The sequence below is a fragment of the Lissotriton vulgaris genome, chromosome 7 (genome assembly GCF_964263255.1).
Source record: "Lissotriton vulgaris chromosome 7, aLisVul1.2, whole genome shotgun sequence".
Taxonomy (NCBI): Eukaryota; Metazoa; Chordata; class Amphibia; order Caudata; family Salamandridae; genus Lissotriton; species Lissotriton vulgaris.
The window spans coordinates 117,178,318-117,191,043 of NC_141695.1; the positions used below are offsets into that span (position 1 = coordinate 117,178,318).

A 12,726-nucleotide genomic window follows, 5' to 3' on the forward strand; every position below is an offset into this window, starting at 1 on the left:
TTTGGACTATGACATAAGAAGATGTCAGAAAGGTTCTTTTAAAGGATAAAGAGGTTTATTTTAAAAAAAAACTACAAATAACGTGAAGGAGTTTCCAAAGTAAAAGGAGTCTCTCCTGGCCCTGGTACATGGTTATAGGGGTGGTGGATTAGGGGGAATACAGTTCACATCCACTGGACTCTCCTCTCTTTTCCTTCTCTTTGTTCTTAGGGTCCTTTTTGTCACTCTGAACTCTTTCTGGGTCCGTTGGGAGGTCAAAGCGAATCAGGACCTCGTTTTCTTCACAAGGCTTAAAGGAGGGAGAAGTGCACCCTTCACCGCTGTCCCTACTGTATGGTGCCTACGTGTCAGGAGATACTCTAATGGTGAAAGGGGTAGTGAGCCTTGACCTCTCCCAACCAACCTCTCAGTGCCACAAACCCAGCCCTGGGTACTTGCCTTGACCCACGACCCTCCTCGGTCGTGGGGGTCGGAGCCACAGCCTCTCCTTCAACCGTTGGAGTGCTCGACTCGAGCGCAGTGCTCCTAGAGCTTCTGTCTGGGAACTGCTCCTCCTTCTCTGCCACTCGTCCATGGGTACCGCCACCGCTGTTGATCTTCTCTCCTCCTCTTCGGATTTCGCCTTAGCGTCTTCAGTCATCTCCTCACCCAGGGTTTCGGCCGACATTGTCTCGGCCTTCATATCCTCCTGGCTGTCCCTGATTGGTGCGTCGTCGGGAGCGTCTGCCTGGTCTGCTGGACCGCTAACCCGACTTCCGGTTTGGCAGATGGGAGCCTTCATGTAGTGAGAATAGGGTAAAACGCTGGGTGAGATGCCGTGTAGTGGAGGGGAACCCGCACATTGCCTCCCCTCCTGGAATGGAAGTGTGGGCCATTCAGTTGTGGGATGTCGGGAGAGGAAATCAACGTTCGTCTGTAGTCTTCCCAGAGCATGCATAGTGTGGAAGGAAAAGGGCTACAAAGCAAGGAACCAACATAGAATTTTAGGGTTAGAGTCTTTATTTTGAGATAACCAGGTCAATGGGGCATGATCAATCAGTAAAATAAAATGACATCCTAGTAGATAATACTGGAGGGCTTCTATGGCCCACTTAATGGCGAAGCATTCTTGTTCTATCGTAGCCTAACGTGTCTCACTCGGAAACAATTTGCGGCTTAGAAATAGGATAGGGTGGAGACATCCCTCTGCATCAGGTTGGCAAAGGACCGCACCTAGACCTCTACCTGAGGAGTCGGTTTGAAGTACAAAAGTCTTTTTATAATCAGGGCATACAAGGACAGGCGCATTACTTATGGCTCTTTTTAGCTGGGTAAAACTATGCTCTTGTGCCGCTGACCAATGGAGGTGTTTGCCTAACGTAGTGGTGAGTAGGTCAGTGAGGGGACTTGCCATGGCTGAGAATTGGGGCATGAACCGGCAGTAGTATCCTATAAGGCCAAGGAAGGAACAGACTTCTTTTTTTGTGGTGGGGAGCGAAATGTTATTTATAGCTTCCAGTTTATGTATCTGAGGTTTTATATGTACTGCCTGGATTTCATATCCAAGATAACAGATATGATCCGTACCAAGAGTTGTTTTTTTAGGGTTGACTGGAAGTCCGGCAATTTTGAGGGTTTGCAGGATGTTTTGTAAGTGTATGAGGTGTGTTTCCCAATCGGGGCTATGAACAACAATGTTATCTAAATATGCTACTGCGTATGTATGATGTGTCCTTAGTACGGTATCCATTAGCCTCTGAAATGTTGCTGGGGCTCCGTGAAACCCAAAGGGAAGGACTTTGAAGTGGAATAGACCGAAAGGGCTTGAAAAAGCTGTTTTTTCTTGGGATTCTGGGGACATTGGGATCTGCCAATAACCTTTGGTAAGGTAAATCGTAGACATTACTTTGGCATCTCCGAGACGGTCTATTAGCTCGTCCACTCAGGACCTCGGGTAGGCATTGAATTTTGATATAGAATTCAGTTGCCTAAAGTCTACACAGAACAGAATGCTTCAGTCAGGTTTAGGAACCAATAAAATTGGAGAAGACCAGGCACTGTGAGAGGGTTTGATTACATTTGCTGCTAGCATTGCCTGTATCACTTATTCTGCAGCCTGTCTTCTAGCAGCAGGTATGCAGTATGGTCTTAATCTGATAGGTTTCGTGTCTGCTGTGTCTGTGTGGTGTGTGATCAGGTTTGTACGACCTGGTATGCCTGACATGACGTCCGCAAAAGAAGAACATAATAACAGTAGTTGTTGTTTCTGTTTCCCTGTGAGTTGGGGCCTATGTGAACTGTTTCCGCCTGTTCGAACTTTGTGTTAACAAGAGGGATGTCACGGTGTTCACCCACAGAGACATGGTGTATGGGGGTGCGGTTATGTGGTACCATCGGAAGGGGACCTTCCCAAGCCTTCAAAAGTTTAACGTGATATGTCTGTCCTGTTTGGGTCTTGTGGAGAACGGCCACTCGATAAGATACAGGTGTTAGTTTCTCAAAAATGTTATAAGGCCCTTGCCAGGTGGCCAGCAGTTTCTTATCCGTTGATGGTAATAATATTAATACTAGATCTCCTACTTGGAATTCTCTCATTTTTGTCTTTCTATCGTAAGAGTGTTTTTGTTCTGACTGGGCTTTCTCCTTGTTTGTATGGACCTTTTCCCATAGGGACACTAGTGTATCTCTTAATGTGTTGCTGTATTGTAATAAGGGTTTGCTCTCTTCTTCCTCTGCTACCCATTGTTGCCCCAGTATTGGAACTTTCATAGATTCCCATGCTTTGTATCATTCCCCGTCGTCGGAATGGGAGCCACGGTAAATAAAAAATACCATAGTAGTAAGCACAAAAGTGAAAAAAAGGCCTAGGCCTCATCTCATTTTGTAGCTTATCCACCTCTTTTTGTAAAAGAGACCAAATTCTTGCAATAACCAATCAGAGCAGCCTCACCACATAGAACTACTGAAATATTTCCAGAAGAACTCAAAAAGTCATACATACGCCCTTTACTGAAGAAAACAAACTTGGACCCGCTGAACCCCGACAACTACAGACTAAGCATGGGCGGAAAATCCGTTTCGCTCGCGGATTTTGCGGATTTTCGGTAAATTCGCAATCCGCGAGATTCGCGAATCTCCCGCAAAATCCGCGAGCAGCGGATTTTATGGCTTGCTCGCACTGTTCGCGTGAGTTCGCGGCTTCCCAGTACAACTTCGCGCCCCACGAATAAGCGCTAAATTGCAGAAATACGATCTTAGCAAAACTGAAACTACTTACCAGGTTCAAAAGTTCAGGCTCATCATTAATAGCCATTTCCTGTAGTGCTTCCTGAGGGGCCCCTCCAGAGTTCAGTTGCCAGTTGCAACTATTATGTGACCCTGCTCTGAACCTCAGAATAGTTACACATATGCCACAAAGGTCCTGAATTACAGCTAAGGGAGACAAGCAGGAGCCAGGCTGGAAGTTCAAATCCATTAATCAGCCCCTAATTCATTATTGTCAGTTGGGGCAGGACAGGTGTTGTAACTAATTTTGCAACAATGAAAGCACTTAGCAAGTGCAAAAGATCACTAATCAGGAAGCACTAAGGAAGCAGGTGCCAGCTAAAAAAATATTCTGTGACACATTAATCAGCCCCAAATTAATTCAGGTCACTTGAGGCAGGGAAGGTGTGCTTTGCTTTGCCACAATAATGTAAAACTGGACAACCAGAGGGTGCTGTGATGAAACAGAGGGTGGCATGGGTGGGCCAGAGGGTGGCATGAGTAGTCAGAGAGTGGCAGTGGTGACAGAGAGTGGCAAACACAACAAAAAAAATCCGCAAATTCGCGAGAATTCGCAGATTTTGCGGATTGCGAGTTCGCAAATCCGCAAAATTCGCGAACGCGAGATTCGCAAAATTCGCCCATGCTTACTACAGACCCATTACAAATGGACCTTTCCTGGGCAAACTGATAGAAAGAGCAGCGTTCGCCCAGATGTCACAATTCATTGAAGAAAATGACATACTTTCAGATTTCCAAACAGGATTCCGTCCGGGAAGAGGCACTGAATCTTCCCTCCTTGCCATCTGGGATGACCTAAAGAATACAGTTGACTGCAACGGTGTTGCTGCGCTACTCCTCTTGGACCTCTCAGCTGCCTTTGACACGGTTGACCATGACACTCTGAAACAAAGACTTTATGAAGCCGGCATAGAGGGAACTGCTCTAGACTGGATCACGTCCTACCTTCGAAACAGAACTAATGTCATCCACACCCCACCTTTCTCGTCCAAACCGTACTCCACAAAAGCAGGGGTCCCTCAAGGTTCTATCATCTCGCCCATGCTTTTCAACATCTACATGAAGTCTTTACCAGTACTGATCAATAAATTTCACCTCACGTGCTACAACTATGCAGATGACACGCAAATATTCCTTCAACTGGAATGCCCCAAAGACATTGGAAAATCACCAATTTTCAGCTGTCTCAGAGCCGTGGATCAGTGGATGACTTGGAGCCATCTCAAATTGAATGCTTCAAAAACTGAAATACTCACGTGTGGCGATTGGAAAAATTACAACCCGCTTGCCGCATGGCCTGATGAACTGGGATCACTGCCTAAAGTATCGAAGGAAGTAAGAAACCTCGGAATGACCATGGACTCCAAGCTGTCGATGAATGTCCAAGTAAATAAACTAGCAAGATCAAGCTTTGCTACTATAAAAACGCTGAGACAAATTTTCCCTCATTTGGGATTTCCACACAAGGTCCAAGCTACCATCTTCCTTGTTCTAGCCAAACTCGATTACGCCAATAGCCTCTACCACGGATCACCTTTAACAACCATGAAAAGACTACAACGGATTCAGAACTCGGCTGCCAGATTACTCTTGCATATCAAACCACAAGACCACATCTCCCCTGCCTTGAAAGCCCTGCATTGGTTACCGGTTGCCAGAAGATCCACGTCAAGCTGCTTTGTATTACCCACAAAGCAATACATGGAATAGGACCACTCTTCATCAGGAATAAAATCACCAAACACATTCAACAAAGGAACCTGCGCTCTAAAGGAGCATCTCGCCTCAAAATCCCACCATACAAGAAAAAAACAATGGGTGGCACATCCTTCTCTGTTCAAGCAGCCAAATTATGGAACTCTTTAACCCCCAACATAAGATCCACCGACAACCACCTTGTCTTCAGAAAACTACTCAAGATCTGGCTCTTCCCCACATAAGCACCATACGGAAATAGAAATTTACAGCATATCCCTCTGTATATAAGCATTTGTTTTCACTATAGATATGTACCTATCTTTGTGTATTACTTTATAAAACATGTAAAACAATTGTTGTTAAGAGAAGAAAAAATAATAATAATAATAATAATCATCAATAAATAAAAATCATTTTTGGTCTACATGTACATACTTCCATTGTACATCTATGTACCTTCCATGTACTTGGATCTGTGTGTCTGTTACTTTTCTCCTGAAAAAGCATATCCAATGCACTACCCTATCTTTCATCCTGTGCCTCTATCAATATATTTAATCTAAATATACTTACTTTTTTATGTATCTATATACTTTTAATGTACTTATGGATTTATATACCTATCTCTTTCTTCTAATTTAGCATTTCCAATGCACTAGCCTATTTCTCAGCCTATACCTCACTCAATATATCTTCTACCCCAACCTTCTGACTCCTCTCAAACTTCTTTCTACTACTCCTTCTAATGCAATACCCTATCTCTCATCCTATAGATCTATCAACATATCCTCTACATCCACTCTCTTATTTATCCCAAACCCCACACCACTACTATGATCGCCAAAATAACCTTTTCTAGACTCTCTCCTGCTCTACCCCTCCTTGCATCATCTGACACCTCTTTTTACAAACTCTCCCCTCTGACTCCTTCCCTACAAAACTCCTTTTTACTCAACCAAAAGCTTCTTCCTACTGCTAAGACTTAAAAAAAAAAATAATCCTTCACTCTTTTATCCCTCCACTATTCTTTTTCAATAAAAATTAACAGACTAACATGTTTCACTTCTCAAATTCCATATTCCATATTCAACTATACTAATATACTGCCCAAATAACTGAATAACATATCTACTACTCAAATTACTTCATATTTATACTATACTAATTTTCAACACTAACCCTTTATGGGTTCCGGAGTGGCGTGCTACTCGCCAGAAAAGCGCTTCAACGCCCATCAGGGGTAACAAGTGCTATGTGAATGCAAATCTTTCTTCCCCTTTTATCCATCCGCTATCCTTCTCACTCCAAGTAACAGACTAATATCCACCACTGAAATTAGCTCATATTTCACCATATTAATTCACCACTAATCCTCTTTAGGCTCCCTGAATAGCATGCGTCAACAAGCGAGCGATAAATAAATACAAACCTTTGTCCTACTCTATCCTTCTGCTATCATTCCAAATCCAAATAACTGATTAACCTATCCACCACTTAAAATGTACTTGCATGTTTCACTATACTAATTCAACACTAATTCTCTGTGGGTCCCGGAGTAGCGTGCTACCCGCCGAAAAAGCGCTTCAACGCCTCGTCAGGGGTAGTAAGCGCTATATAAATGCAATTACAATACAATACAATACTCTCAGAGGACACACACAGGGACCCTGGAATCTCATTCTTACAGGACACACACAGGGACCCTGGAATCTCATTCTTACAGGACACACACAGGGACCCTGGAGTCTCATTGTCACAGGACACACACAGGGACACTGGAGTCTCATGCTCACAGGACACACATAGGGACCCTGGAGTATCACTCTCAGAGGACACACACAGGTATCCTGGAATCTCTTTCTTACAGGACACACACAGGGACCCTGGAGTATCAATCTCAGAGGACACACACAGGGACCCTGGAATCTCATTCTCACAGGACACACACAGGGACACTGGAGTCTCATGCTCACATGACACACACAGGGACCCTGGAGCATCATCTCACAGGACACACACAGGGACCCTGGAATCTCATTCTCACAGGACACACACAGGGACCCTGGAATCTCTTTCTTACAGGACACACACAGGGACCCTGGAGTATCACTCTCAGGGGACACACACAGGGACCCTGGAATCTGATTCTTACAGGACACACACAGGGACCCTGGAATCTCATTCTTACAGGACGCACACAGGGACCCTGGAGTCTCATTCTCACAGGACACACACAGGGACACTGGAGTCTCATGCTCACAGGACACACACAGGGACCCTGGAGTATCACTCTCAGAGGACACACACAGGGACCCTGGAATCTCATTCTCACAGGACACACACAGGGACCCTGGAATCTCTTTCTTACAGGACACACACAGGGACCCTGGAGTATCACTCTCAGAGGACACACACAGGGACCCTGGAATCTCATTATCACAGGACACACACAGGGACACTGGAATCTCATGCTCACAGGACACACACAGGGACCCTGGAGTATCACTCTCAGAGGACACACACAGGGACCCTAGAGTCTCATTCTCACAGGACACACACAGGGACCCTGGAATCTCATTCTCACAGGACACACACAGGGACCCTGGAATCTCATTCTCACAGGACAGACACAGGGACCCTGGAGTCTCATTCTCACAGGACACACACAGGGACCCTGGAATCTGATTCTTACAGGACACACACAGGGACCCTGGAATCTCATTCTTACAGGACACACACAGGGACCCTGGAGTCTCATTCTCACAGGACACACACAGGGACACTGGAGTCTCATGCTCACAGGACACACACAGGGACCCTGGAGTATCAGTCTCAGAGGACACACACAGGGACCCTGGAATCTCATTCTCACAGGACACACACAGGGACCCTGGAATCTTTCTTACAGGACACCCACAGGGACCCTGGAGTATCACTCTCAGAGGACACACACAGGGACCCTGGAATCTCATTCTCACAGGACACACACAGGGACACTGGAGTCTCATGCTCACAGGACACACACAGGGACCCTGGAGTATCACTCTCAGAGGACACACACAGGGACCCTAGAGTCTCATTCTCACAGGACACACACAGGGACCCTGGAATCTCTTTCTTACAGGACACACACAGGGACCCTGGAATCTCATTCTCACAGGACAGACACAGGGACCCTGGAGTCTCATTCTCACAGGACACACACAGGGGCCCTGGAGTCTCGTTCTCACAGGACACACACAGGGACCCTGGAGTCTCATGCTCACAGGACACACACAGGGACCCTAGAGTCTCACTCTCACAGGACACACACACAGTGATATGGACCTCTCGCCTCACAGGTTGAGACTCACAGAAGAAGCCTGGCCTCTCTCCTCACAGAATAACCGATGACTTATATTCACAGACGCTCACAGGTGCCCTGAAACTCTCATCACAGAGAGAACAATCCCACTTTAGATCTTTTGCTAGACGCTGCCAGTCAAAAAAGAAACAGACTGATAACATTTAGTTGAAAATGAATTTGGTTGAAAGATGTTTTAAAGCAAGCTCTTTTTTATTGAAACTATGTTAATACCATCAGAGAATAAAGAACTAAACATGATATTTTGTTATGTATCACAGAATGTGAAGGCTGGCTCTCCTGCAACGTCACCACCGTCTCAATAAAAGCACCAGTCTGAATGAACGTAACCTGTTTCATCATGAGTGATGAGAGCTACTCCCAGATCGCTCACATGTAGCTCGCATCCTGCTTGCCTTCATCCTTAACGAATATGAGATCCCTCTGGTGGGCTGTGAGGGTGTCAGGATGCACCAAAGTCTCTGTTGTGTTGGGAGGCGTTAATGGCGCCATTCGAACCACTGCATCAAACTTTGGCCTACATTTACTAAGATTTAACGTCTGGGTTGTGCCACTTTTGTGGCGTATCCAGTGTAAAATCCATGTTGGGATTTCCAAGCCTCACAAGTGAAGATTTGCATGGGTTTATGTGGGGTTTTATCCTAAAAGTAACACAATGCAAGTTACGTGAGTGGAGCATTAGCGTTCCTCTTGCATCCACCCATGTATTTTCACACAAACCCATAGTTACTGATATCAGTAAACATGGTTTTGTGCCACAATGGTGCTCCTACCTGACGCCGGAGATACACCCAGCCGCAGTTACGTTGTCTCTGCATGTGTGATGCATTCTGCAGCACACAAAGAGGAATATGCCTCTAGGCATTATTTTATGTGCAGGAAGGAATCTCTTCCATCAAAAAACTGTTCTAAACACCCTACAGGCACCCTTGCATTGTGTCGCAAGGGTGCCTGCACTGGCCAGCCAGAATTGCGCCACCGCTACGAGAGAGCAGGACTGCAGCATATCTTGGTAGATATGGTACATTTCTGCTCTCTCCCTTCCACACAAGGCATAGTAGCAACTGCTGCATTGCATTGCTTGAGAATGTAGTAAACATGGGACTTGGATCTGGAGACTTTGACACCCCTCTTGGTAGTCAGTGATTCACTTACTTCTGGAGTGACAGTTCTACACAAAAGAAGCACGAGGTACCCTGAGGCTGATATACCCTGGCCTGGTACCCCTGGTGCCTCCACCCTGCAAGTCGTTGAGGTTCCAACACTAGTCACTCCATCAGAACTTGAACTTCAGACTTCTTGGCACTGTTGGCAATTTAATTAACACTCCCCAACCATACCGGAAATAACTGACTCTGCTTCACTTAACACATTTAATACTTTGAATGCTGACAATAAAAGGGGCGGTGTGGACAGTACTGGGATCAACTCAAAACCGCTTGTTGGGAACAATTCTAACTCTACTGAAGCTGATGATAATGTTGACATTTCAGTTAATAATAACGGGATTAGCGGTAATGATAGTGCCGCTGACTTTGGGATACATGTCGCAAGCATGGCTGCCGTATCTAAAGGTCCAACCTCGGAATATCCGGATGAGAGGAGTCTTACAGTGGATAAGGATGGAGAGGTACTGGCTTGTGATCCAGGGTGTTTGGAGAACTTGACGATTGGGGGTGGTTTAAATGCTTCTATTCCCCTCGATGGGGGGATTGAAGAATTAGAAAGGGACTGCTCGAATGAGGAATACGAGGAGACAGATGAGGCTGAGGAAGGAGAAATAGACAACTCTGCTACTGGTACTGCTTTGGATGTGGCAAAACTTCGGGCTAGCCGAAAGGATAAAGCAAAATTGAGAGTCAAAATGAAGACAAAGAGCAAGAAAGGGAAAGTGGGTATAGCGGAGGGCTTGCCAGTTAACATCATTGCTCCCGTCCCTAAAAAGACTCTTCTCACTGATAAAAGCCCTTTGAGGAAATGGATACAGGCTAAAGGGCTAGTTAAGAACATGACTATTGCTATTGGGTACTAGTCCACCAATACCTGAAACTGAGAAAAGTTGCTCCGGTCCTAACTTGTCCCCAGTAGCCTTGGGGGTTGATCCAGTGCTTCCTCCTGATGACCTCAACCTGGCTCTCCCGAAGCCACTAGCAGTACCTCTAGACTCAACCCCAAAAACTGCCATGGCCTCTGTTACTTCCTCTGATTTATCCGGTCACCCAGCTGGCCTTTGGCGTTGGTGTACGCGGACTTAATAACATCAACTGGCCTGATTCCACCCCAACTTGACATCCTTGGAGAGCAAAATTTTATCTCTTCCCCTTTAGATATTATTTTGCAAACCCTAACTAGTCATAGAGATGAAGCGCAAGAGCACTTTCTGCAACTTCGAGAGGACAACACCAAGCTACAAAGTTCACTAGCGGAGATAGCTTCCAAACTAGGAGGGATCTCTCAGGACATTGAAGACCTCCAACAAAAGGTCATTAACGTTGAAGAGGGATCTGTATGGATGGAATCCTCTTAGTCTCAGCATGATGAACAGATGATTGCCCTTCAACTTAAGGTGGAGGATTTGGAGATTCGCCAAAGGCGATCCAATCTAAGACTTTTTGGTATCCCTGAGGGTTCAGAAGGCTCAGACGCTAGGGTGTTTATAGTTAAGCTATTACAGAGAGCTTTCCCTGACCTAGCAGACCGGGACTGGGTTTCTCAGGTTCAAAGCGCCCATCGCCTCCCCTTAGTTCCGAGAAACAGGGAGGGTAAATTTCCTAGACATTTCCTACTTTGTTTCGGTAATTTTCTTTTATGACAGGCTGTCTCTCTGAAAGCACGCCTTAATTCTCCTGTCGTTTTTGAGAATCTGTCTTTATTTGTACGCTCTGATTTGAGCAAAGCTACTATGGACAGGAGATGGAAGTTAAAGAAATGTATTGATCCTTTTAAATCCACTGGGGCGCAAGTGTTCTTACCAGAACCAGCCCGCCTCAAAATTATCAAAGGAGGTCTTACTTATTTTTTGTTCGACGAGAAGGAAGCCAAAAGTGTGCTATCTAAATTCGGTTTGGGGCTACGTCCGCAATTTTTGAGGTACCAGCTCGGGCTTTGTTTTTCTTTTTTTTCCTCTGTGTCTCTGCCTTTATTTTGGCTTGTCACATTTTTATTCTTATTCTTTTCTTTCTCATTTCTCTCTTCTTTTTCTTCTTTTTTTTTTAGGGAAGAAGTGGGATGGTTAGGTGGTTCTTGGGCTGCTCCTCTCAGCGCTGCCTCTCCAGCAGCAGCAGTTGCGGAGGGGTTTTTCCTTCGCTTAGGAGCGAGGGAGAGGGGGGTGGGAGGAGCCTCTCCGAAGCAGGGTAGGTGTGGGGGGGACATAAATGATAAAAGTAACAGCACGAGTGGAGCTTTGTGGTTAATGGATCAAGATGAAGGGAAGGAGTCGTTTTGGGTCTTCTTTTTGTGCAGAATGGTAAAATTGGTTTAATTTATGTGCCCAAATGTATAAATTAAAAAGTTTAGCCTGGAATGTTTCGGGTCTTAATAGCAAGAACAAAAGACGTTTGGTTTCTGAGGAACTTAGACTTCATGACCCTTAGCTAGTCTTTTTTATCAGAGACTCACATTGCTTATAAAGATAGGAAGTTACTAAATCATTTGGGTTATGATATTTTAGTTTGTTCTACCCAACAAACATTAACTAGAGGAGTTGCTATCCTTAAGGATAAACGATTTAGAATTGAAACACATAAAACTACTACAGATAAAAATGGTCGGTGGGCCATCGCACAAATATCTTTGGGGAATAGTAAATATTTGCTTTGTGTCATCTATGGATCAAATTTTGATGATGACTTTGTCTTCCATCAACTGAATGTAGAGCTTCTGGGGTGGGAAGGGGAACTCAATATTATGGGGGATTTTAACTGTATTATGAGCCATCAATTAGACACTACGAGACAGGGCGCCTCTCAGCGTATGCATAAAGTTTGTGCCGCAATTCTGGATATTAGTCGGATACACAATGTTAAAGATATATGGCGTACTATTTATCCAAACATACCTGGCTATACGTATTATTCGGCGCCCCACAAACTCTGTTCTCGCATTGATATGGCTTGGGCCACGGATAACATAATACAATCTAGCTCTATGGAGATCGGCCCTCGGATCTCCTCGGATCATAACCCAATCCTATTGATATTTATTAATCCCCAAGTTGAAATGGCTCCAAGAAGTTTTTCTTGCCCCTGCTATCTATTTTCTGACTCAGATTATATTTTACAGCTTAAATCACATCTTATGGAATTTATGGAAATCAATCTTCATTCTGCATCCTATATAATTGTTTGGGACGCTCTGAAGGCTAGTATTAGGGGGTTCACCCAGCAATATATTTTTAACCG

The 12,726-nt window shown here is 45.0% G+C and overlaps 1 protein-coding gene across 1 annotated transcript in view; it reads left to right on the forward strand.

The window, feature by feature from the left end:
- LOC147700958 (urokinase plasminogen activator surface receptor-like) overlaps positions 1 to 12,726 on the forward strand; it is a 54,233-nt gene that overhangs the window by 24,767 nt on the left and 16,740 nt on the right. The gene's annotated exons all lie outside the window — the stretch shown is intronic.